General features: G+C 34.2%; 1 pseudogene; it reads left to right on the top strand.

Moving 5' to 3' along the window:
* The first annotated feature begins 3,855 nt into the window (after window positions 1-3,855).
* LOC120251701 lies at window positions 3,856-16,267 on the top strand (annotated as a pseudogene).
* The last annotated feature ends 7,279 nt before the right edge of the window (window positions 16,268-23,546 follow it).

The following is a 23,546-nucleotide window of genomic DNA, read 5'->3' as shown; positions in this document are numbered from 1 at the left end:
CATTAATTCTCTTTCCTGTGTATTATTTTCATCTTGTGTGTAGTGATTTTATTTCTTGTGTATTATTACTGTTATGTGTGTAGTAGTTTTGTTTCCTGTGTATTATTTCCATTTGGTGTATAATATTTCTGTTTACTGTGTATTGTTGTTTCCTATATATTATTTATGTTTCTTGTTTTTTGTCTGTATTTTTCTGTTTAATATTCCATTTGATGTGTATCATTTGTTGAGTACATTTCAGATTTATGGCCGATTTTGTAATTACAGACAATAATATTAGTCACTTATAAACAACAACAAAAAAATGATAAGTAATAATATGGATATTGAAGTTTTTGCAATGTTAATGTTTATATTAGGTATTGATGTTAGAGCCCTGCAGATTTATCTCAGGTTCGGCGTTTAAGTCTACCGTTGTCTCTTTCATCATGTATAACATACCATTAAAATTAAGAAAAAACTTAATTTAAACAGTTAGTGAACATGTATATCTATATATATTGCATGAACCAATTTTTCAAAATTATAAAAAAATAAAACCAAATTACAAATTCAATAATTCTTCAAAATTGTAGAAAAGCTTAATTGTAGATATGCAATAAAGTTTTTTTTATAAAGTTGAATAAATCATAATTTCATTAATAAAAAATTACAAAAAAAAAAAAAGCAATGTAGCATGATAAGAAAGAAGTAAAGAAATTAGGATAAATCATTAATAGTGATTGGTATTCTTACAAAATAAAATAAGTTTTATTAACCAACTTAAAAATAATTCCATTAATTACTATAAATTTGGGAAAATATAAATTTTAAATTTATTATCTTCAAAATAAAAAAAACTAAAGTTTCAAATTCAATTTTTAACAAGATAGTAATAAAATAATAATAATAATAGAAATTGCAGGGTTATTTTCATCATTTCAACTAGTTGACAGGATGGGAGAAGCCGTGATTTCATGTGTTGAGATCAGGGGCATTATTGTAATTTTTTATCCCACATAATGTTTCCATTGCCTCCGTGTGAATTGATTGAAAAAAAAATAAAACAAAAAAGAGGGACTTATAAGGAAATCCAATAGTTACAGTGATTTATTGATATTATGCAAATTGAATATTTCTTCCACATCATTTGGAAACCATTTCAATAATTTAAACGGAAGTGCTTCTGATTTATTAGAATATTAATTTTAATATAATTAGTTTTTTTTATAATGGCGACAAGCATCTATCAAGAATGTGCACATGTGGGGAGTAGAGCTCAACACTGACCCACGTACCCTCACCTTACGTGAACATATGATTCGGGTCCTCTTTAAAAACGCAAGGACCCAATACCAATTGACCCAATGGCCGTTAGTAATATAATTAGTTTTTGCATTATATTAGTTTTTATAAAGGTTATTTTCAATAAAATTTTAACTATTCCACTTTCATAAAATTATCATAAATTAATTTATTTAATAATATAATTATTAATTAAGTAATTAATTGCACACAAATTAATACTGTAGATATATGATAACTACTTATAATTATATTAATAAATTATAAACTTTATAATTTTAATTATAATAATAACAAAAATAAAAAAAATTATTTAAAAAATTAATATTTATGTGGACCCAAATTTGGGGTTTGGTTCAGGCATTGGAGATGGCCTAAACCCTCGCCGGTGAAACCGGTTTGTAGTTCGTTTCTCCACGCCTTCTCTTCGCCGGCGAGAATGGCCACCGCGCCGCCGCTGGAAACTCCCAGCTCCGACGTCTTCAACCTCCGAATCGTGATGGGTTATCTTTTCTTGTTTCTTCTTGGCATTCAGTGGCTTCCAACCAAGAATACAGGGACACAGGGTTTGTTCATATTTTCTTGTAATTTGTTTGTCTGTTCTTGGATTGTGATATTGTTCTTTGATGCCTTAAAATGTGGCTTTTTTTTTTCCTAAGAAGATTTTCTTTTCATGTTTACCTTCGGCACTCAAATGGCATATAGCCGAGAACACAGTGAATGAAAATAGTGAAAGGCATATAATTTCCATTAAATTAGGGGTATATGATTGATGATTTATCATTCATTTAGGTATTTAAGCAGAGCAACAAGTACAAGTTGTTCAGTTTTGGATTCTTTTGTTTTCTGAGGATTGATTGGGGACTACTTTTGCTGTGAAAATTTGTGAGAATCTTTGGTCAGATTTAGAGAGAGGACATCCAAACTGCATTATTGATTTTTCAGTTAATTGAAATTGCATGGTTTTCAGTCAATTGAATTGTTCTTAGCTGGGTTTCCTTCTTTCTGTTTTTTTGGAATAGTTATAGTTTTAGCAAATTATTGATTGTCATCAACTTTTTCTTAGGATTAACAACTGCGGTTTAGATAGTGTTTAGTAGGTATTAAGTGTGGATTGTGGTTAAGAAAATAATTTCCATATTCCTTTTTTGTGTTTGGCTCATAATCATATTAAAATCTTGCATTTCCATATAAAGTCCTCAATTGGATATGAGTTAATCCTAGTTCTTCTTTGAAGCTGCCACCCTTTGTGTTCTTACATGGTGTTCGGCTGCAACGGTGTCAATCATGGATGTACTGTGGCAAACAAAAGCACTCCTTTTTGACCTGCATAGCAATGTAGATATGAAGGATCAATGGGGGAGTTCAGTTATCCAAACCAATCAAAAGTAGCACGGTAGTTTCTTATTTCTGTGTTTTCCAACTTCGGTTGAGATGTATATGTCTGTGTTCATAAATATAAAATTAAAATAAAAACATCCATTCTAGACTTTTATCACTAGATATTGTAGTTAAAGTTCATTTGTTGCAAGGAAGAATGAATTTGATGGACAAGCAGCTACTATCAATATTAAACATAATGGCTATTTTCAACTTAAAATTCTTAAACAAAATTCCATATCTGATTTAAATTGCCAGAGCTTCTCCGTTAGTGCTGGGTATAGTTTCATCATCATTTGAGACAAATTTACCATAAAAAAGGCAAACTACTGCTATGTTACCTCCTTTCATGATGATAGTCTATTATTTGGAATATAAGTAAATTTTGAAAGTTGTTCATGATTAAAGACATGGAGTCAAAGCCCTGAAGAATTCTTATGTTAGCTTAAAATTGCTGCCAGAGTTTAATTTGGAATTGGGTGGTTGTTTGATGCGCTTAGATTAGGCAGGTGCATGGTTCTTGATAGGAGCAAAGGGCAATATTTCTATGCTTTGTGTTCTTATATAATAGATTTTTTTTCTTTTCCTACCATAATTCCTTGCATGTGATGCCAAGGCTTGACCTTTATTTCATCTTTTGTTTGTATCATGCCATGATACAGGGTTTTGTTGCAAGGTTTCTTTAGTTTTGTGTTGGTTTGTGGAACTGCATCTAGTGATGGAAGTCATGGAACCTTACCTATTGCCAGTTCTACTGTTTAAATGTTTTGGGGATTTTGGACGCAATTTTCTAAGTTTGTTAAGGACGTCATAGTTTTCAAAACAATATTTTATGTTTGGATATTATCTTGATGATTTTAGCTGTAGTATATCATTGTAATTTATGCGCAATTTTTGTCCATAAAATTGTTTTGATATACAATCATAGAAGACAAAATGTGTTTCCTTTGAAATTTTTTGACACTATTCGTTTGGATGAGAGCATGCTTATATATTTGTAAGTATTGTTTAATTTGCATGTGTTAAATGTTTCATTAGGAATATTGCCATAGACATGTTGATTAGTTTACTGAATTATGGCTTTTTGATTTTTAATCTAATTACCTATCCCTTATTTATTGTAGGACTTACCATATTTGTATATACCTTGCCTTGAAGTCGTAATACAGAACACTGAAGAAGGTACCATAATAGTAAACTGTGCTTGTGAATTAGTAAATGCTTTAAGCTATGCCTTATTTTTTGATTGGGTGCGCACCTACTTAATTTGATCCAATGTCCATCAGAATTATGATGATTTGATTCTGTCACCACAGTGAGGACCTTCTAATTGACTAGTTCGTTCTTTCTCATTGGTTTTTACTTATTGGATTTTAATGATGCTATTCCACATCTACCTGCCTTTTTTGATGATGTGTTTCTTTAATTCTTCACCATATTCTACTGATGCATAGACTATTTTTTGTTTTTTTTTTTTGGTTCATTTTTCATTGTTTGAGATTACTGAATCACCAATTTTGGTAATGAGGTAGGTGGGGATGATAAATGCTATGCTTGCTCCATCTCTTTCCTTGTCCCTGGAATATTTGCTTTGCCCTAAATGCAGCCTCATTCAAGCTGATCCATGGGCTTTCTATCCCATTTTTAAATCGATTTTATCTCAGGATTTTGCTGGCCCTGTTTTGTTCAGTCCCTATCCCTATAAATCAAACTTTAAGTAGGGCATCACTTTGCCCATTCTCAAGTTTGGTACTTGTCTGCTAGTAAGTGTGAGAAAACTGGAAAATCATTAATCTGAAGAGGTCAAGTCCTATGGCAAAGGCAAGAAGAAAAGTTGTAAGGTCAGGAACTTTGATTAGCATGTCCTCAGATTTTATCCATTTACTGGATCAAAACCTTTCCTGATTTGATGATCATTCTTACAGAGATTTGATGCCTTATTTTTAGTGTTGCTTGATATCCACATTGAATTTCACTAGGATAACAGCTTGCCCATTCTTGAGTATTTGTACTTGATGACTAAGCATGGTTGCCTTTTAGAAAGGATCAAAAGTCTAACTATCTAAAGTGGTCAATCCCATGGGGAAGGAAAGAAGAAAAGCAGCAAAGGCTGAAAATCTGAGCACATTGTTGAGTTTTTTGTATTTGATGAAAATGCATGGTTGCCTGCAAGTAAGAGTGGAAATGCTGTTCTTCTGATGTGGTCAAGTTCCATGAAAAAAATGCTAGGAGAGAAGTTGCGAAAGCAGGAAGTTTGATTAGCATGGCTTCTGACTGTATCCATTTACCTGACCAACACAAATGCTTTCTTGATATAATCATTGGTCTAACAATCACCTGACACCTGACTTTCAATGTTGCGCTATATTTATGCTGTTCCTTTGGAAGGACAACACTTATCACTCCTAAGCAGGACATGTTCAAGCTGGATTTTTATTGGGGCTTGTACTTAATATATTGCAACTTAATCTATAGTTTGAGAAATTGGGACAATCATGTTTGAAATGGCTATTATTTATGATGGATTCCGTTGCTCCTTATCACCATAATAGTTACATTTATAGACGAATCAGAATTATTACTGAAACAACTAAAAAGGATGCATCAAATCTTGACTGAACATTTAGCTTTAGGGTTGTGGTCCAACATCCTGTTCAATATGATTGGGCCAAATTCATTTTGGTTGGTGATGCCCTTTGTTGAACGTATCTTCTATTGTTCTGCCAACCCTTTCTTTCTTTTTGTGTAGTCTATGTGTTATGTTAATGTGTTTGAATGATGCAGGTCGTGGATATATACATGCTTTTTCTCTTGCAATTGAGAAGGCTTTAAGTTTATGTTGTAGTCTCCTTTTAACATTCTTGGTTGTGGAAAGGGTTGCCACATGCACCAGGGTTACACTTCTTGACATGTTAATTATTATCTTACAGGTTAAAAGTAATTCTACATAAAATGACAACATGTGCACGGGTGCAGCATTGTTCGGGGAAAACGGATTTATGGTTATTATTTCTTTGATGAGCTATTTGTGAATATTTACTTGTATCACATTCCTATTTTTTTAATATTTTTTATTTTCCAATGTTAGCAATATTTTGTTTTCGTAAATTTGTACTCCAACTTATTATTCCATTTCATGATATACACAAGATCCTTTAATTATGCTACTGATTTTATGAGTTTGATAATTCACGTATCTCTTTGCATTCTCTTTTTTAAGTAATTGAAAAATTTTTGGGTGTTGCCATTTAAAAACAGCATGATTTTTATAAATTTGTCTATTAAATGGTCTGTCTATTATACTGTGAGACATTTTGGTTAACAAATATCTGATTATACTAATGTTTTTTATTTTGTAATACAATCCATTTTGTGCTTGGTTGGTTTTGCATGTTTCTAAATATGCTGGTTTTATTTTTATTGTTAGGCATCATGTATTTCTGGAGATGAATTATTTTATAACCATCCTTTATGACACTCTATTTCTTTTGTTTGAGTATTCATTATTTCTGCTCTAGTGTGGGTAATTTTACTGTTCCTTCTGCTTTTGATGTCAACTATTCATGACAAGGAAATGAACTAGGCTATCTTTTTTGCCAACATATAGATTAATATATTTATTCTTTATGAGAGATAGGGCCATAGTTTGTAACGTAAAAATTGGTTGTATTCTACATGTTTGCTATCTTTATTCACATCTATTAACAGCTCTGATGAAGCATATTATGAATATCGTGTTTCCTTAAAGAGTCTATTTTCATTAAGATTTATTGTTTACCAAATTAAAATCTAAGGTTTTGTTGCATGTTGTTGCAAAGCAAGGAATCCTTGTTCTGTCATTTATGTTTATCTTTTATTGTTTGTTCTACTGGATTAAATTTCTTGAGCTTTCAAGTAATATATTCTGAGTGTGTTTTTTTAGTAATTTCTGATTTTGTCTTTCATATTATGTTTTATATGAGACTTTGACACAGTAACAAAATTAGCTTTGATGGAAATTTAAGATATTATCCTTACGAAGTTGCTCGTCTTGCTACTTTACTTCTGGTTACTGTGATCTCAGCTCATATTGCACATTGTCCTCATGGATTTCTTTTCTCAACCAATGGATAGATTTTGCATGGCCTATATTGATTTTTTGTGCTTTTAGAATACTAAATTTTTTCATTGGGATTTTATTATATAGTTCAATTACCATCTGCACATACTTCAATAATTGCCTGAAAATTCTTGACAAATGCCTATGGTGAATTTGAATCTTGAATGTACAACTGCGAGGAACTTCCTTCATGGCACTGGCAAAATTGTGAATTTGATTTTTGGATGTAGCACTGCATGAGGTTATGGATTTCCCTTGGAAACTAACTTGATGGTACTTGATCTTTGCTGAGGGCATTTAATATTCGTTACATAAACTGAACATTTACCGATTTTCTTTTTTGTGTTAGCTTGATAGTGCTATGACATGCAAATTATGCCAATATTCTAGTGCCTTTTTCTTACAGTGCTAATTGTCCCGTATTTTGTATTGATGCTGCCAACAAAAATATTACCATGTATAGCCTGCAGTATGACGCACTGTATGAAACTGTTTACTAATTTATCATGCTTTTTGTGCCTTTTTTTTGGGTATCAGAGTGGTGCTATTCTCAATAGATCATTTCAGCCTTTTGAATCACACATTCCATATCTTCTTTAATTTTTAGTAAGAACCTATATTGTCTCTTTTGTTCTTTTAAGTTTTGTATTTTCTTTTGTTCTTTGGTAAGAACCTATCTTGTTCCCATAACTTCTGGTAGTTTCAATTTCTAATAGATAGTGCAAGAACCATTTGCATATAGTTTCAACATTGATAATACCTTTCTAAACATGCACATCGTTTTTAACTTTGGTTGCTTGGTCCAACATTAAAGGAGTATTTTATTATTGAAATTTTGAAGGTTATTGGTGTTCTAATCATGCACATATTCATGATTATTCTCAATGACACAAGGTCCATAGATTCGACTACCTATGTTTTATGGTTTCTATATAAGATTTTTCATTCAACTTTAGCAACTTAATGCAATATAGTGATGTTATCTTCAAATCATACTTGAAACAGGTTTTCAATTATGTTTAGATAGAATAATATGATGTTTGACTCATGTTTCATGTGATTTTTTATTGTTAGGAATTCTTTGCTTGTGGTTAAATTGCAATTTTTCTTTATTTATTGGCACATTGCTTCTCCTAATCTATGTAGCTTTGCTAACAGAATAGCGGAACCCTTTGAATAGGATCATCTGGTTAAGGTCAGGACAAATTTTAAGTTGTTAAATTGTAGCCTTCTATAATTTAGTTGTTGAAAAGGTTTGTCCTAATGATTGTAGCATTTTAAAAAAATGAGAAATTCAAAATTAGATTTTCTGTCATGTGATTTATGTAGGAGAAATCTATTGGAAAATAATGTTGAGTTAGTATTTTGGCAGGATGAAATTAACTTGTTAGTTGGTTTATGGAAATTGGTTCTTTTGTTTTATATTTCCCATAACCATTCATCTTTATTATCCTGGAAGTCAAATTAAGTTAATCAATTGAATAGAATTGATCGTCTTCTAGGTATTGGTTTTATCTTTGGTCTTGAGTGTTAATTGAGATCATAGTCAAATCTTATGATTACTAACACTGTATTACATATTTTAGTTTGGTTTATGAAGCTTATTTGCATATGTTGATGTTCATTATTACAGTTGCACTTGGTCCTAAATTAATGCTTGATTTAACATGAAAGTTTAAATTCTGTTCGGAAATAAATTTGATGTTTATTATTCCATTGTCTTGCATTTCCATTAGATAAATTAGATGATATAGAACAAATTCTTTAGTTATATTACGGTTATGGGCTGGATAAATAGTTCCATTATATTGTTGCATTTTTCATTTGTATGAAAAATCTATTTAGTGTCTATTTGTGAACATATTATTAAGGAAAGGTAGTTCCATTATATTGTTGCATTATATTATTTGCGAATGTTGCTGATCAGATTAGTAACATATTCTGAACTACCTTTCCTTGATAGCTTTTCTTAATTCATGTTTAGGTTAAGGTGAGATCTTAAAGTTAAGTTTTTGGTTTGATATAGCTGTGATGTTCATTTTATCCATTGTCTATTATCATGCATTTCACACTTGATAGCTTTTCTTAATTCATGTTCAGATTAAGGTGAGGTCTTAAAGTCAAGTTTTTGATTTGAAATAGTTTTGATGTTAATTTTTCAGTTGTCGATTATCATGCATTTTATACTTAAATGCTGCTGATCTAGTTGTATTTTAGTTTTGATGCTCAATATCATACTGGCATACAATTCTTTTATATAAAACTTGATGGTGTAGAACGCTCACTTGTATTTGTACTTGTTTCTTCACCTGCATGGAAATGCATACTGCCCTCAATCTTTTTGATAATTGTTTGTAAATGTTGCTAATCTAGCGAGTGATGTTTTTGCAACTTTAATTGTAAAACTTGACTAATTAATTAATTAATCCAGTATCATCTATAAGGAACATATGCTAAATTACTTTCCCTTGAAGACGTCTTTGAATTCATGCTCAATGTAAGGGCTTAAAGTCAATTTTTTTTGTTGGTCACTTGGTCATACTTATGATCATTATTCCATTTTGATACATTTCTTTTACTTGAAAAATGATGATATAGGACAAATATTTGTGTGGGGCTTGGATAAAAAGCTCCATTACGTGGTTGGCAGTTTTTCCTCTTGTATGGAAGCAATGCTGTCCTTAAAATTTGACACTTATTTTCAAATGTCGCTGATTTAGTGATGTTTTTGGTATCAATTTTAAACCTCATCTTATCAGTTAATCCAATATCTTCTATGAGTAACTGCGATATAATTAATTTGAAAGATTTGTTTGATATCATGCTCAATTTTATGGTTTAGGTCAAAACTTTATGTATATTGGAAATAGTTGTGATGCTCATTATTCAACTGTCATACATTTCTCTTGAAGGCTTTTTTGATACCATTTGCTCAATTTAATATTGTAAGGTCAAATTTTTAGTTTTGAATTTGCTTGATATTCATTTTTGGCCCTGTCAAACATTTATTCTGCATAAGGTTTGTTGATGAAGGACAAATGCATGTGTTTTGTACTACACATTTGGGCCTGGATAAACTGATATATTACATGGCTGGCTGTCTTTTCTCTTGTCTGGGAAAAGTCTGCTGCTATCCTCAATCCATAGTCTTAAATATTTAGTACCACATGTATCCTACCTGTATAGCTGTATGGAGATTTCATATTTGGGAAGCATTATTTGATAGTATTATAATTCCACATGTCTTACAGCTTGAACAAAATTATCTTGAAGAAAACTTAGGCTGTATCACTATATTGCATGACCTTTTGTGTAAGTTATTTTCTTTGCAATCATCACAAGAAGGAATTACTTGATATTATTATAACTCCATATGTCTTACATCTTTAACATAATTATCTTGAAGAGAAATTATGAAGTATTACTTACCTTATGCGCTCGATTAGTTGACCACTTATAAGAGTTGCTGCCAAAAATTTTTTCCATATTTATGCATTGTTCCTTTACACCAGCCTTTTGTCTAAGTTATTTTTCTGGGTATTCACAAAAATTATCTTGAAGAAAAATTATGATATATTACTGTACTTATATTGTATGAGTACTTGTGAGCCTGTTATTTGTGCAATGGAACCTTGTTTGAAATTCCAACATATGCATATCAATGTGTCCCATCAAGGTTTGTATTTTATTTGACTCATATGTCTGAAAGTGGAAGATGCTTTTTGTTTTTGTCTTTCTTATTTGCAATATTTGCTAGTTAGTTGACATAATTTTTTTTTGTGTAGGCAATAACCTTTGTTGTTTCTGGTGAATTATGTGTCCTATTACTTGTGTTTCTGTTGTTTTTATAGGTTGATTACAACTTACATGTTACGAGCCATATACACACTTCTAAGTTTAAGTTCCACTCTCTACTGCCAGATAAATTTATGCTTAAGCGTGACATAAAGTGTAAGAAAGGTTGCTTGATACTATTGTTTGTTCTTAAAGGTTTTACTTTACTTTGTAACATTTTATTCTCAGTATGGATATAAAATGTCATTATTAGCATTGTCTTCATTCTCTTACGAAAGATTCTTCAAGCAGTGATGCTGTTGTAAGTCCTGCAATTTGGCTTTCTTCTTCTGTTCTGGCTGATCTGATTTGGCCAGTTTTACCTCCTGGGCATAATCAATTGGAAGACAAGATCATTCACCTTGTTAAATGACACAGTGCTTCTGGCTAGAGTTGGATTCAAGTGTAGAACGTATTTCACTAGAAAATCTGTTACTTCTGCAATTGTGTACCCAATAGATCCCTACTGACTATTGTTTTTATTTTTTGTGCTCTTCAGATATACTTATCAGAATCATAAAATGTATGCATCTCTTTATCAGAATCTTGCTGAAAGAGCTGCAAATCTTGGCATAAGCTTGCTTAAGAACATGTCTCGTACTTCTTCACATGAATCAGACCTCAGATCCAGCCTTTCAGTGAAATCTTAAAGGGGAAATCCTGATGTTTCGCCACCCAATATTTTAGCTGTTGACACTATTATTCAAGATAGAATAATTGAGGATGAATGGGGTCGAACTCATGCTAGTGGTATACATGTCGGTGGAAGAATTGTCCCTTAATATTTGGTGCCTTACGTGTTTTGAGGTTAAACTCAACATTTACACTGCTGAGGCTATTGTTGAAGAAGTTTTGAGACGAAAGGTTTCCCATCAATTCCATGCGGAATATTATATAAATGGTTCTTAAGTGGTCCTGGCAGAGCAAGATATCGTTGTATCAAATATGCTGCAGGAAAGAGCAAAGCTTAATATTTAGATAATGAATCAGCTGGATGTGGTATCTGTATCTTCTATTGTTCGCATTTGAAATTCTTATTTAATTCTTGCCTTCCCGTTGAACTTTAGTCAACAATCAACATGATATATTCTTTCAAGTTTGTTTTAATGTGAACAAAGCTCTCTTGCTAGTTTCAATTCAACATGAGAAGCTTCTAATTGACAAGTATATATAGAACATTTGTTTTGCTGCGTGGAACATGTCAAATATATACTTTAAGATGTTAATGTGAGTATACTTGAGATGCTTGTAAGCTATCAAATAACTTTTTGTCATTATTGGGTTTGTCAAGCAATCTTGTAGGAAATCTATTGGTGCCTTTTAAATTTGTTCATTTATTTTAAATGAATACCTAAATGTAGTCATGACTTTTGTTTACAAGAATGACACATACATTAGAAGTTATGATTATTCATGTAACCGTAATGTACTTATTAGCTTTGAGGGTGCTGTAAATATGTGCAAATGACTGAGATATCTTGGCCAATTAGTAAGCTTCATGCCAACCTTCACTATTTTATGTGGAAAGATGGATCATTTACTCTCAGTGCTTTTATTTATTAGTTCTTCCATCATGTACAGATAAATCCTACATCTGAGCAGGCTCGTGTGTCTGGAATAGATTTCTTTTCTGTTTTCTCTCTTGGTTCACAATTTCGTGTTGAATCTATGCTCCTCAGGTTGGCACATACACAAAGCTAGGCACATACACAAAGGCATCTTGCTATCACTCCAGGAAACTAGCAGGTTTGACAATCTTCTTCATCAACCTTTCTTCTTCCTTTTGAAGTTTCTGAAATATGAGAAAATTCTTGCTCTTTTGCATAAATTTTATCTGCAGTGTTTTGGCTTTCCTTGTATTGGATCCCCTTCAGAAATTTTGCTCTAGTTATAAACTTTTCCTTCCTTTTCTTATGGTGCATCAATTTTTCATTATATGAAATTGTGCATTACTAGCACACACCTCTTTTCCTGTATGAGTTAGATTTTAAGTTGCCCAAAATTTCTCATGTCCTGCCAAATAATTGAAGATGATTCTTTTGTCAATTTCACTTTGATTGTTGCATGATCATAGAGATGTTCATGATGGTGGATTTAGCATACATGCCCTCAATTTTCAAGATAACAAAACAAATTGCTTGCATGGTGGGACTGTTCCTTGGTTGTTAAAAACCGCCAGTTGTGCATTCAGAAATAAAGAAAATTTATGTCTGTGTTATGTGTCTATCATCTAGCACTCTGTACTAGCTTTCTCTATTATCTTGATTTTCTGATTTTTTATGTGAATATTTCAGTGATTTGTAGCACAAACTAATCTGTCTATGTTGGCCAGGTAGCATTGCAACCTGCAATGGAGTGTTTACCTCTTGTAATGGAGCCAGAATCTGGTTTTTATGCTGACCCAGTTGTTGTTTTAGATTTCCAATTGCTTTGCCCATCTATGATCATAGGTTATGACCTTTACTTGTCTACATGTATGGGCAAAGTTGGCCCATCAAGAGAAACTGTTCTCGGTGTCAACTGTTATACACCAGATCAAAAAATTCTTATGGATTTGAAGCAATAAATACTAATAACACCAAATGGGGTTATGTATGTACTCTGACAAGGTAATTTTCATTAATTTTATTCTTCCATTTTTTCCCCATTTATATTTGATGCCTGTTTGCACTTGTCTAAAATCACTTCCTCATTGATCAGGGAGAGAACATTTTTATTTGGATGATATGCTTGGTGAACGCATTTGTTATGGCTAGCTAAGATGTGCGCTTCTTTTCATTCACCAGGATACTTGGATCCCTGGATATATGCTTAGGTAGGCAAAGTGAACAAATTTGCCACAGCTAACTTAGCAATATGATTCATATATAAATAATGTTGGCTGATTTTCGCTGCACTATTAAAATTTTTTTCTTATGGCTTAGTGATGCAATTCCTATAAGAAGCTGCATCAGATTCCTAGTGGCAAGAACGGGAGGGGAGATGGAGGATCTCAAATACCAATTGTTGTGCATTGAAAACCTTCTTATCTAATTCTCTATAAAATGCTTCTTATATAATTTGTTTTTGTCTATGTTTTTGTTAGTCATACCAGTAGAACTCAATCTGGATCCGTAATTATAATTTTATAAAGTTTCTCAGAAATGTTTGTTACATCGTGCTTCCGTTAATATACAGGTCAAAATGTTAAATTTGACTTGGTTATTTAAACTGCACATGCCAAATTTTCAGTTCCTAAATCTAGCTTGAGTTTTGGATGCCATGTAACATCTTAATTGATCCAGCTTGCAATATATGCTGGTTGTGGTGAAACAAGGCCTTTGCTTCACTGAGCAATGCAGGTTCAGAAAGGAGTATTACCATGCCTACTTGAGGAAATATTATAAACAAGAATAATGATAAAAAGAGCAATGAAGAAGTTATTGACCTCACAACAGGTTCTGCAAAGGGCAATGTACATCATGTTTGATCTGCTTACATATATATATATATATATATATATATATATTTCGTGTTTTTTGACATGCTTTCATGTTCATTTACTTATTCATGTTTCTTAGGCATATTCATTTTGATGCCTGCACATTCATTTACTTTAACTTTACTCATGCTTGTCATATTGAATTGAAACCATGGCTGTAATACTTCTCAAACCCTGGTCATAATTGGGATCAAACAATAGCCTAAGTAGTGTTCAAGACCTAGTTCAATTGACTCAATATTACAATAGAAATTCTAATTGATTTTTTGCAATGCATGTAGTTACAAGTCAAGTTGGCCCAATGAGTCGAGTCACACCAGCACTTGTAAACAAAGGTTGGCCAGTAACCTTGGGTTTTTCAGTTGGAGCTTTGGGGTAACCTCAGAACAAACATGGCCTCAGTGACTATAGTTTGTCTATCCTCAAATTCAATTTTATAACCAATTTTAATCAACAAAGAGCCACTAATCACGCTTCTCCTAATGCATGGCATATGTTGCATGTCTACTTTTATCAATTTGTGTCTAGTCAATATGCTTCTGTGGGCCTGATAAATTTTTTTTTTTTGGCCATGTTTTGTTGCAGTATATGTAACTGTTCCATTTCAGGAACTGAATGCACCATGCACATTGTTGTGATGCATTGACAATCCTTTTTTCGTCAAAGCAAATATTCATACCTTGGTTTATATGTTAAGCGATAAGATGTCTTTCTTTCAGACATTTAATTCACGGCAACTTGCTCTGAAGCTCGTAGTCAACGTCACTTGTGGCTATACAGCTGCTGGCTTTAGTGGTCGAGAATGCCTTGTGCTGAACTTGCTGATAGCATTGTTTGGTGTGGCCGTGTTACACTTGAAACAGTGATATCATTTGTGAACAATCATGATAAATGGAAAGCTAGGGTAGTTTATGGTGATACACATAGGTTCTCTATTCATTCCTCCGAAATTATTTCCACAATTTTGTTGCTTAAAAGCCTTAAATTCTAATATGTAAATGATATTATTTGGTGCAGTATGTTTGTCCTCCTTAAAGGACGTTCTGTTGAAGAAGGTTTTAAAATTGGAAATGAATTTGCGTTAGCTATTACTGCAATGAATCCAGATCCTGTCTCACATTGAAAATGGAGAAGGTCTATTACCCCTGTTTTCTTCTCACCAAGAAGCGTTATGTTGGCTATAGCTTTGAGAGCCCAGATCAAAAAAATTTCAAGTTTGATGCCAAAGGTATCGAGACTGTCTATAGAGATACATGGCCAGCTATTGCAAAGACCTTGGAGAAGTTTTGAGCTTCAATGCCCACTGTGAGCATTTGATTTTGCGTTTGCATATGGTACTCTTTTTGAGCAAGTATATCATGGCAATTTTGCAGGTGAAGTCTTATTTAGAGTGTCAATGGACACGGATTTTAGCGGGAAGGGTGTCACTTCAGGAGTTTGTCTTTGCAAAGGTCAGACTGGGACTTACAGTACCCGGTTGCTTCTCTTCCTCCAGCACTGTCCAAGAGTTATTCTTCTGCTTCTCATTCTGGATCTTGGCCTGATTGTCAAGATAATGAAATTGTGCTGGAAAATTTTAAGAAAGCAATGGCAAAAAGAAGCCGGATAGATACCTACTACATCTCAAAGCATTGCACCAATTGCGGTGAATTAGTTCAAGCTTCGGCATACTTTTGCCCTGACTGCATAAGGACTAGTTCACTTATTGTTAATACCGTGGTTGGGCGAACTTCCAAATTAGAGAGGGAAATTCAACATCGGGTTGACGTAAGTATTCATTCATTTCGTAGCATATATCTCATTACTCATTCTTTATTAAATTTTAGCAGAGATACCCTTTTGAAAAAGTTGGACCTTCCAAGGTTAAATTACTGTAGCTTGTGTGAAGACATAGTAAGATCGCTCAACATCTACATCACAAAGAACCTTATAATTACTATTATCTTTGCTTGACACCGAAAAGACTCCATTTTATTATCTATATGATTGACACTCCTTAGCTGAAACCATTTCTTGCTAGAGAACTGAGGGCTATATTTGAAGATCACTCAACATGTGTTCAAGCATGGCAAAGGAAGGACCTAGTAACTACTATTATCTTCAGTTGACACCAAAAAGATGTCATTTTATCTATATGATCAATTCACTGAATCTCAGCATTTTGTGAATATTCATAAATCTAACTATTTTTTGCGAGAGAACTAATGGCTATATCTCAAAATCACTAATCATCAGTATCTTGCATAACAGATGAACTTTATATCTACTGTTGTTAGAGACATTAGGATGATATTATGCTAATCTCTATAGTAGATCATTATTTTATACAGGCATATCTTAATATAGACAGGAGTGCGGTGGAAAATGCAAGAACAAACAGCAGAGGTTGAGGATAAAAACTTCCTATTACAGCACAAGACTAAATTAAAAAAATAAAATTTAGTAAACATGACATCATCATCATAAACTCTAACCAAAACTATCATCCAGGATATTGATATGCATCATGAAACCCCATATATATATATATCCAGGATGAAGTGCTAAGGATTTAGTTAGGTGTCATTCTCATATTTTTTCTTTTTCAAGAATAATTATAAAAACCAAAAATTAAAAATAATTGAAGAGGCCCACTAGGCTAAATTGACGAAATTTAGATTTGTTGAAGCTCGTGTGTTATTAACATGGTTAACCGACCACTAAGCAATGTGTGAATTCCAAGTTGCCATTCAGGCGCTCATTGCTATTGTCAATAATAAATAAAACCTAATTAAATAATGAATTCAGTTAATCCAACAAAAGATCACATTCACATTGATAACCATACACAATTAATATAATCACAAAATGCAACCTTGACCACATAGACTCGGTCAGCGAACGCTTTGTTCCCAACTAGAGGCCTGCCGAAGGAGAACACTGACGGCGCTGCTAAGCTCGTCGGCGACAAGCAGAGCCAGAGATGCGCTGAGGTTGTGTCTGGTCACAGTGATGCTCAGTTCTTCTCTGGCGTACTTGTCCATTAACCGGAGAACCTCTTGAACCACAGCGTCAGCGAGGCTGGAGACTTGAGAGCCTGGAGTGTTAAAGAGATTCCAGAAACCACACTTTACCTTAGCTGGGTGTTGGCTCAACGGATTCATGCGGAAGTCGTCGGAGGTGACGTGGAGGGATTTGGTGACAAGGTAAGAACGATCAGGGAGGAAGAAAGGGTGAGAAGAGGAAGGGTTGGAGACTTGGAGTAGAAAGCGTTGTAGGCAGAGGTGAAGAAGCCGCCATAGCGGAGGAGCTCTCGTCAAGAGGATTAAGAAGGCCGGCCCAATTGCGGCGGCCGTGGAAATTGCGCGAGTGAGAGGAGATGGAGGTCTTAATTAGGAGAAGGTGTGGGAGAGTAACAAGAGACGTTGGAGATGAGAGGTGGTAATGGTAAGTGGGCGACGTTGGAGATGAGAAAGTTGTTCCTCTGAAATTCAATACATGAAAAACCAAAAACATGAGCAACAAAAGTCTAATACAAAGTTTTGGTCAAAACTCTCTCAGATTCACAGGAAAATTCACTGAACACACTCAAGAACGGGAAATTTCAGAAAAACATTACATTAACTCATTAAAACACATAACCTTATATACTTTACAATACTTGGGTACCCAAAAGAAAACTGGCGCTGAGTCACTATAGCACGTGTCTCCACCAGACTCAAACCAACCGCTTAAGCTTCTCACCGTTCATCTGCCTCGAACTTAAACTTCATCTCAGATCAAATGAATCTCAGCCCTTGGTTACCTTCCAGCCATCTCCTAACAAACTTAACTGATATTTGAACACCTGAAAAGACACAAACACCCTTCCAATTGAAACTATTGACACCAGGACAATTCAGAGACTTCAATCTGCTGTTCTTCATCACTTCAACTCCAAATTCTCTTTTGCTTCAATTACTGCTGACAAAACCTCCCCTTAATTGAAGCTGACACACACCCATTTCTCCTCTGAACTGCACATGCTTCTGAACATTCAAACACTTTGTGAATATATCTGCAACTTGAACATTTGTGTTGCAATAATTCAACTGAAGCTTCTTTTTTGCTACCAATTCTCTGATATGATGGAATTTGACATCCATGTGTTTTGTTCTACCATGAAGAGCAGGATTCTTTGCAATTGCAATACATGATTTGTTGTCACACCACATTTGAATTGTTGCTTCACAATTTACTTCACAATCCTTCAAAATCTTTTCCATCCACAAACCATGACAACATGCTGCACTTAAGGCCACATACTCAGCTTCAGTGGATGATAGGGCTACAATTTCCTGTTTTTTTGATGCCCAACACACAGCACCAGATCCAACATTAAATACAAAACCAGTTGTGCTTTTCCTGTCTTCATTATCTCCACTCCAATCACTATCAGAATATCCTTCAAGCACACATGGGACATTTCTATTGTACTGAATTCCAAAATCATAAGTGCCTGACACATACCTTAGTACATGCTTTGCTGCTGCCAAATGAATTTTGGTGGGGTGAGTCATATGTCTTGATAACAAATTCACAGCAAATACAAGATCAGGCCTAGTGTGTGTTAAATACAATAGTTTACCAACTAGGCTTCTGTAACAAGTTGCATTAGTACTCTCAGCTTCATCATTTAACTGCAACTTTGTACATTGATGCATAGGAACACCCACTGCTCTACATCCTAGCATATTAAATTGCTTCAACAAATCTCTGGCATATTTCTTCTGAGATACATGCACAAAATTCTCATTTTGAAACACCTCCAAACCCAAAAAATATTTCACCAATCCAAGATCTGTCATTTCAAACTCCTTCTTCATAGCTGATTTAAATTCTTCCACCATTTCTGTTGATGAACTCAAACATAGCAAGTCATCCACATAAACACAAACTAATAACACCTCAGCTTGATCTCCCAATTTTTTGTACAAAGTATGCTCAGTAAGACTTTTACAAAACCCCTGAGATATGAACCATGCATCAAGCCTTGCATACCAAGCTCTTGGAGCTTGTTTTAGCCCATACAGAGCCTTAAATAACCTGTACACCTGGCCTTCTTTTCCTTGAACTTCAAACCCTTTAGGTTGTGAAACATATACTTCTTCTTCAATTCTGCCATTCAGAAAAGCTGATTTAATATCTAGCTGATAGATAGGCCAATTTCTTTGAGCACCTAAAGCAAAAAAATAATTCTCACTGTGTCCATTCAGCTCATGAGGAGCAAATACCTCTTCATAATCAACCCCATACTCTTGAGAGAAACCTTTAGCTACAAGCCCTGGCCTTGTACCTCTCAATGTCTCCATTTGGCTTCAATTTTTGTTTTTATATATCCATTTGACTCCAATTTCTTTCTTTCCCTCTGGTAAGTCACATAATTTCCAAGTATCATTTTTCTGAATAGAGTGAATTTCATCTGCCATAGCATTCCTCCAATGCTCATGTTTTTCAGCTTCCTCAAAACTACTTGGATCAGATACATTAAGAGCATAAGAACAGCTCTCATATAATTCTCTCAGAGTTCTCACCTTTGGTGAAGGAGAATCATCCACACTAGAACCCGACATTTGATCACCAACCCTTTGAGATCTCTCATTATCACTTCCATTAGAAGATGTTGTTTCTGTACCATTTCCTTCTATATTTTTAAAATTCCCTGCAACAGAAACTACTCTCTTTTCATGAGATACAACACCATCAAAAGAAGAATTCCCATTTTCAAACAAATGCCAGAATTCAGACTCAAAGAACTTCACATCTCTGCTGATCAAAATCTTCCCAGAATTAGGATCATAAATCTTGTAGGCTTTGGCATCAGAACAATACCCAACAAAGATACCTTTGACAGCTCTATCATCTAATTTTTGAACATGCTGGATAGGTTTGTGAACAAAAGCAATACAACCAAATACCTTTAGATGAGACACCTTAGGTTTACTGCCAAACCAAGCCTCATGAGGTGTCATCCCAGGAACTGCAAATGTGGGTGACATATTAGAAATATATGCTGCTGTACACACTGCATCTGCCCAGAAATTTTTTTCCAAACCACTAGCCTTAAGCATGCTCCCGGCTTTTTTTCTACTAAAGTTCTGTTCTTTCTTTCTCGCAATTCCATTCTCAGCGAGGTGAGTAAGGAGTCATAATTCATGTTTAACCCCTTTCTGAGCACAAAAAGCTTGAAATTCACTTGACATAAATTCTCCACCTCTATCAGATCTGAGAATTTTCAACTTGCATCCAGATTGTCTCTCCACATAAGTCATGAATTTTTTTGAAAACAACTCGAACACCTCATGTTTGAATTTTTAAAATGTAAACCCAAAGCACATTCTTGTGAAGTCATCAATAAACAAAAGAAAAATATCTCGCCTCCATTTATTGCTTCGATCCGCATTGGTCCACATACATCCAGTATGTACCAAAATGCAATTTCCTCCTAGCTCTCCATGATTTTCCTGAATTAAAAGGCAACCTTGTAAGCTTCCCATATACACAATCTTCACAGTTCTTAATAACTTGTATTTGAGGTAGACCCATCACCAATTCCTGCTGAGAAAGAACCTGCAGCCCCTGAAAATTCAAATGCCCATATCTCTGATGCCATAGCAGAGAATCATTCTCCTTTTTGCTAACCAAATTCACCTGTTCACAATCGAAGAGAATTCCACAGGGATATAAATTATTCCCTGCTTTTTATGAAGTAACAAAACCCGATTCACCCTGAACTGCTTTAAAATTTCGCACTCAATGCTCCTTAAATACAATCTCATAGCCACTGCATTGTCAACTGACCAATGCTTAACAAGTTATGGGCTAGCTGAGGAACATACTTCACATTATGTATGAGTTTTTTAATACCTCCTTGCATCAAGACTAGTACTGAACCTTTTCCTTGCACCTCAACATCTCTATTATTGCCAAGCTTCACCATATGCTTTTATCGACTCATCAAGACTATAGAATAAATTCTTATTCCCTACTCATGTGATTTGAACAACCACTATCCAATAACCAAAGAAAAGAGAGAACCTTATCATCACCACCATGTACCAAAAATAAGCTCCCATAGTCACTAGCATCATCCTGAGAATTAGAGCTTGAACCTTTCTCAAAGTTTCTGTTTAAAGACCAACAGTGTGCTTGAGTGTGCCCATATCTCTTGCAATTGAAGCATTGGATATTTTGCAATCCTCCTCTATTGAACCTCTGTCCACCAAATTGTCTTTGTCCCCTTGAGAACCTTCCAAATGGTCTTGTACTTCCTCCCGCCTCTTTGCCATGTATTAATATCGAACACTCTGCCTTTGTCCAGACTTTTGCCTTTGATTTGAGACACCTCCACCTCTACAATTTCCATCAAACCCCGCCTCTTCCTCCGAAATTGAAACTTCTACTTCTACCTCTCTCGCATAGACCTTCCACCTCTTTGCCTCCCCTTGAACCACAAAGGATTTATCTACATTTCTCTCGGAAAAATTGATTGTACCCGGCCCTCATGTGCCTACAAAGCACTGCTAAGTTCATCTAGAGTAATTGTCTTTAAATCCCTTGCTTCTTCAATTGATGTCACTGCATGAACAAATCTCGAGGAGAGACTTCTCATCACCTTCATAACAACTTCAATTTCCTTCATCTCTGTGCCCATACCTCTGATCTGATTCACTACAGCAAGCACCCTGGTAACATATTGCTGAATTGTTTCTTCTTCTTTCATTTGTAGTAAATCAAACTTCTGCCTCAAGGTCTGCTATCTAACAGAAACCATCCTCAAGGAGCCTTGATTTTCATTTTTGAGATGTTCCCAAGCTTCTTTTGCTGTCTGAAACCTCACCAACCTGTGAAGTATAGACTCATCAACAGCCTGCTGCAATAGAAAAAAGGCCTTTGCATCTTCTTTAATTTCTTTTTCTGTAGGCTTCTCTTCACTAAACCCTTTTTCAATTATTTTCCATAGCCTTTGGGACCTGAAAAAAGTTTTCATCCTGAAACTCCAGTGTTCATAACCTTCTCCTTTGAAAATTGGCAGTAGAGCATGAGAAATCTCTGGTGTTGGTGTAGATGAAGAACTAGATGCCATTTCTATTTTCTTTGACACCACTTTCACACTATTAACACTTCACACACTTTCAAAAAAATAACTCTCACAACACTTACCAGAAAAAAAAAAAAATCACCACAAACCCTCAACAATCACTCCAAAAGACTTCTCTAGATCAAACCTCACAACTGAAATACCACCTCTCAATACACCAGACAAACAAACACCAACAACTCTAACCTCGCAGCTCTGATACCACTGATAATTAGTACACAGAGAGTTAAGACCCAGAGGAACAACTTTCTTATACAAACCAAACACAAAAAACAACTTCTTTGTTCTGGAAAATTCATAGAAGATGAAATCAACCGAAAAAAGAAATACTCGAACTCGCTTCACTAAAATAGAGATACCAGTTTGTATACAACTCGATTCCTCCGAAATTCAATACATGAAAAACCAAAAAAACATGAGCAACAAAAGTCTAATACAAAGTTTTGGTCAAAACTCTCTCGATTCACAGGAAAAATTCACCGAACACACTCAAGAACGGAAATTTTCAGAAAAACATTACATTAACTCATTAAAACACATAACCTTATATACTTTTACAATACTTGGGTTCCCAAAAGAAAATCGGGCACTGAGTCACTATAGCACGTGTCTCCACCAGACTCAAACCAACCGCTTAAGCTTCTCACCGCTCATCCGCTCTCGAACTTAAACTTCATCTCGGATCAAATGAATCTCACTCTTGGTTACCTTCCGACCATCTCCTAACAAACTTAACTCGATATTTGAACACCGAAAAAGACACAAACACCCTTCCAATTGAAACTATTGACACCGTGGACAATTCGTAGACTTCAATCGCTTTTCTTCATCACTTCAACTCCAAATTCTCTTTTGCTTCACCATTCACGCATGATGAATGGTAAGTGGGCGACGTTTCGATTCTTCCATTATTATTTACATTATCCCGTTTTTCGCTCTTTTTCATCCACTGCCGGCATTTGAATTTCATGTCCACCCCGACAATGGCTGAAAAAGAAAGAAGACGGGAAAATGTTTTCCTTCATTAAAATTTTTTATGCCAACAAACTATATATATATATATATATATGAATAAAAGATATATATATATATATATAATAAAAATACATCCCAATCAAATTTGATTTGATTTAGATTTGTATTTTTTAAAATAAAATCATTTAAAACAATTTTCTCCTTACAAACCCTAACAAAAATACATTTTTTATTTAGATTTGGATTTTAATTTGTAAAAATAAAATTATTTAAAACAATTTTATCCTTACAAATCCATTTGGATTTGTATTTTTAAAAATAAAATCATCTAAAAGAACTTTATCCATACAAATCCTAACAAAAACACATCCCAA

This window comes from Dioscorea cayenensis, chromosome 20 (assembly GCF_009730915.1).
Source record: "Dioscorea cayenensis subsp. rotundata cultivar TDr96_F1 chromosome 20, TDr96_F1_v2_PseudoChromosome.rev07_lg8_w22 25.fasta, whole genome shotgun sequence".
Lineage (NCBI taxonomy): Eukaryota > Viridiplantae > Streptophyta > Magnoliopsida > Dioscoreales > Dioscoreaceae > Dioscorea > Dioscorea cayenensis.
Note: the sequence above shows the minus strand (reverse complement) of the source record. Positions and strands in the feature narration are given on the sequence as shown.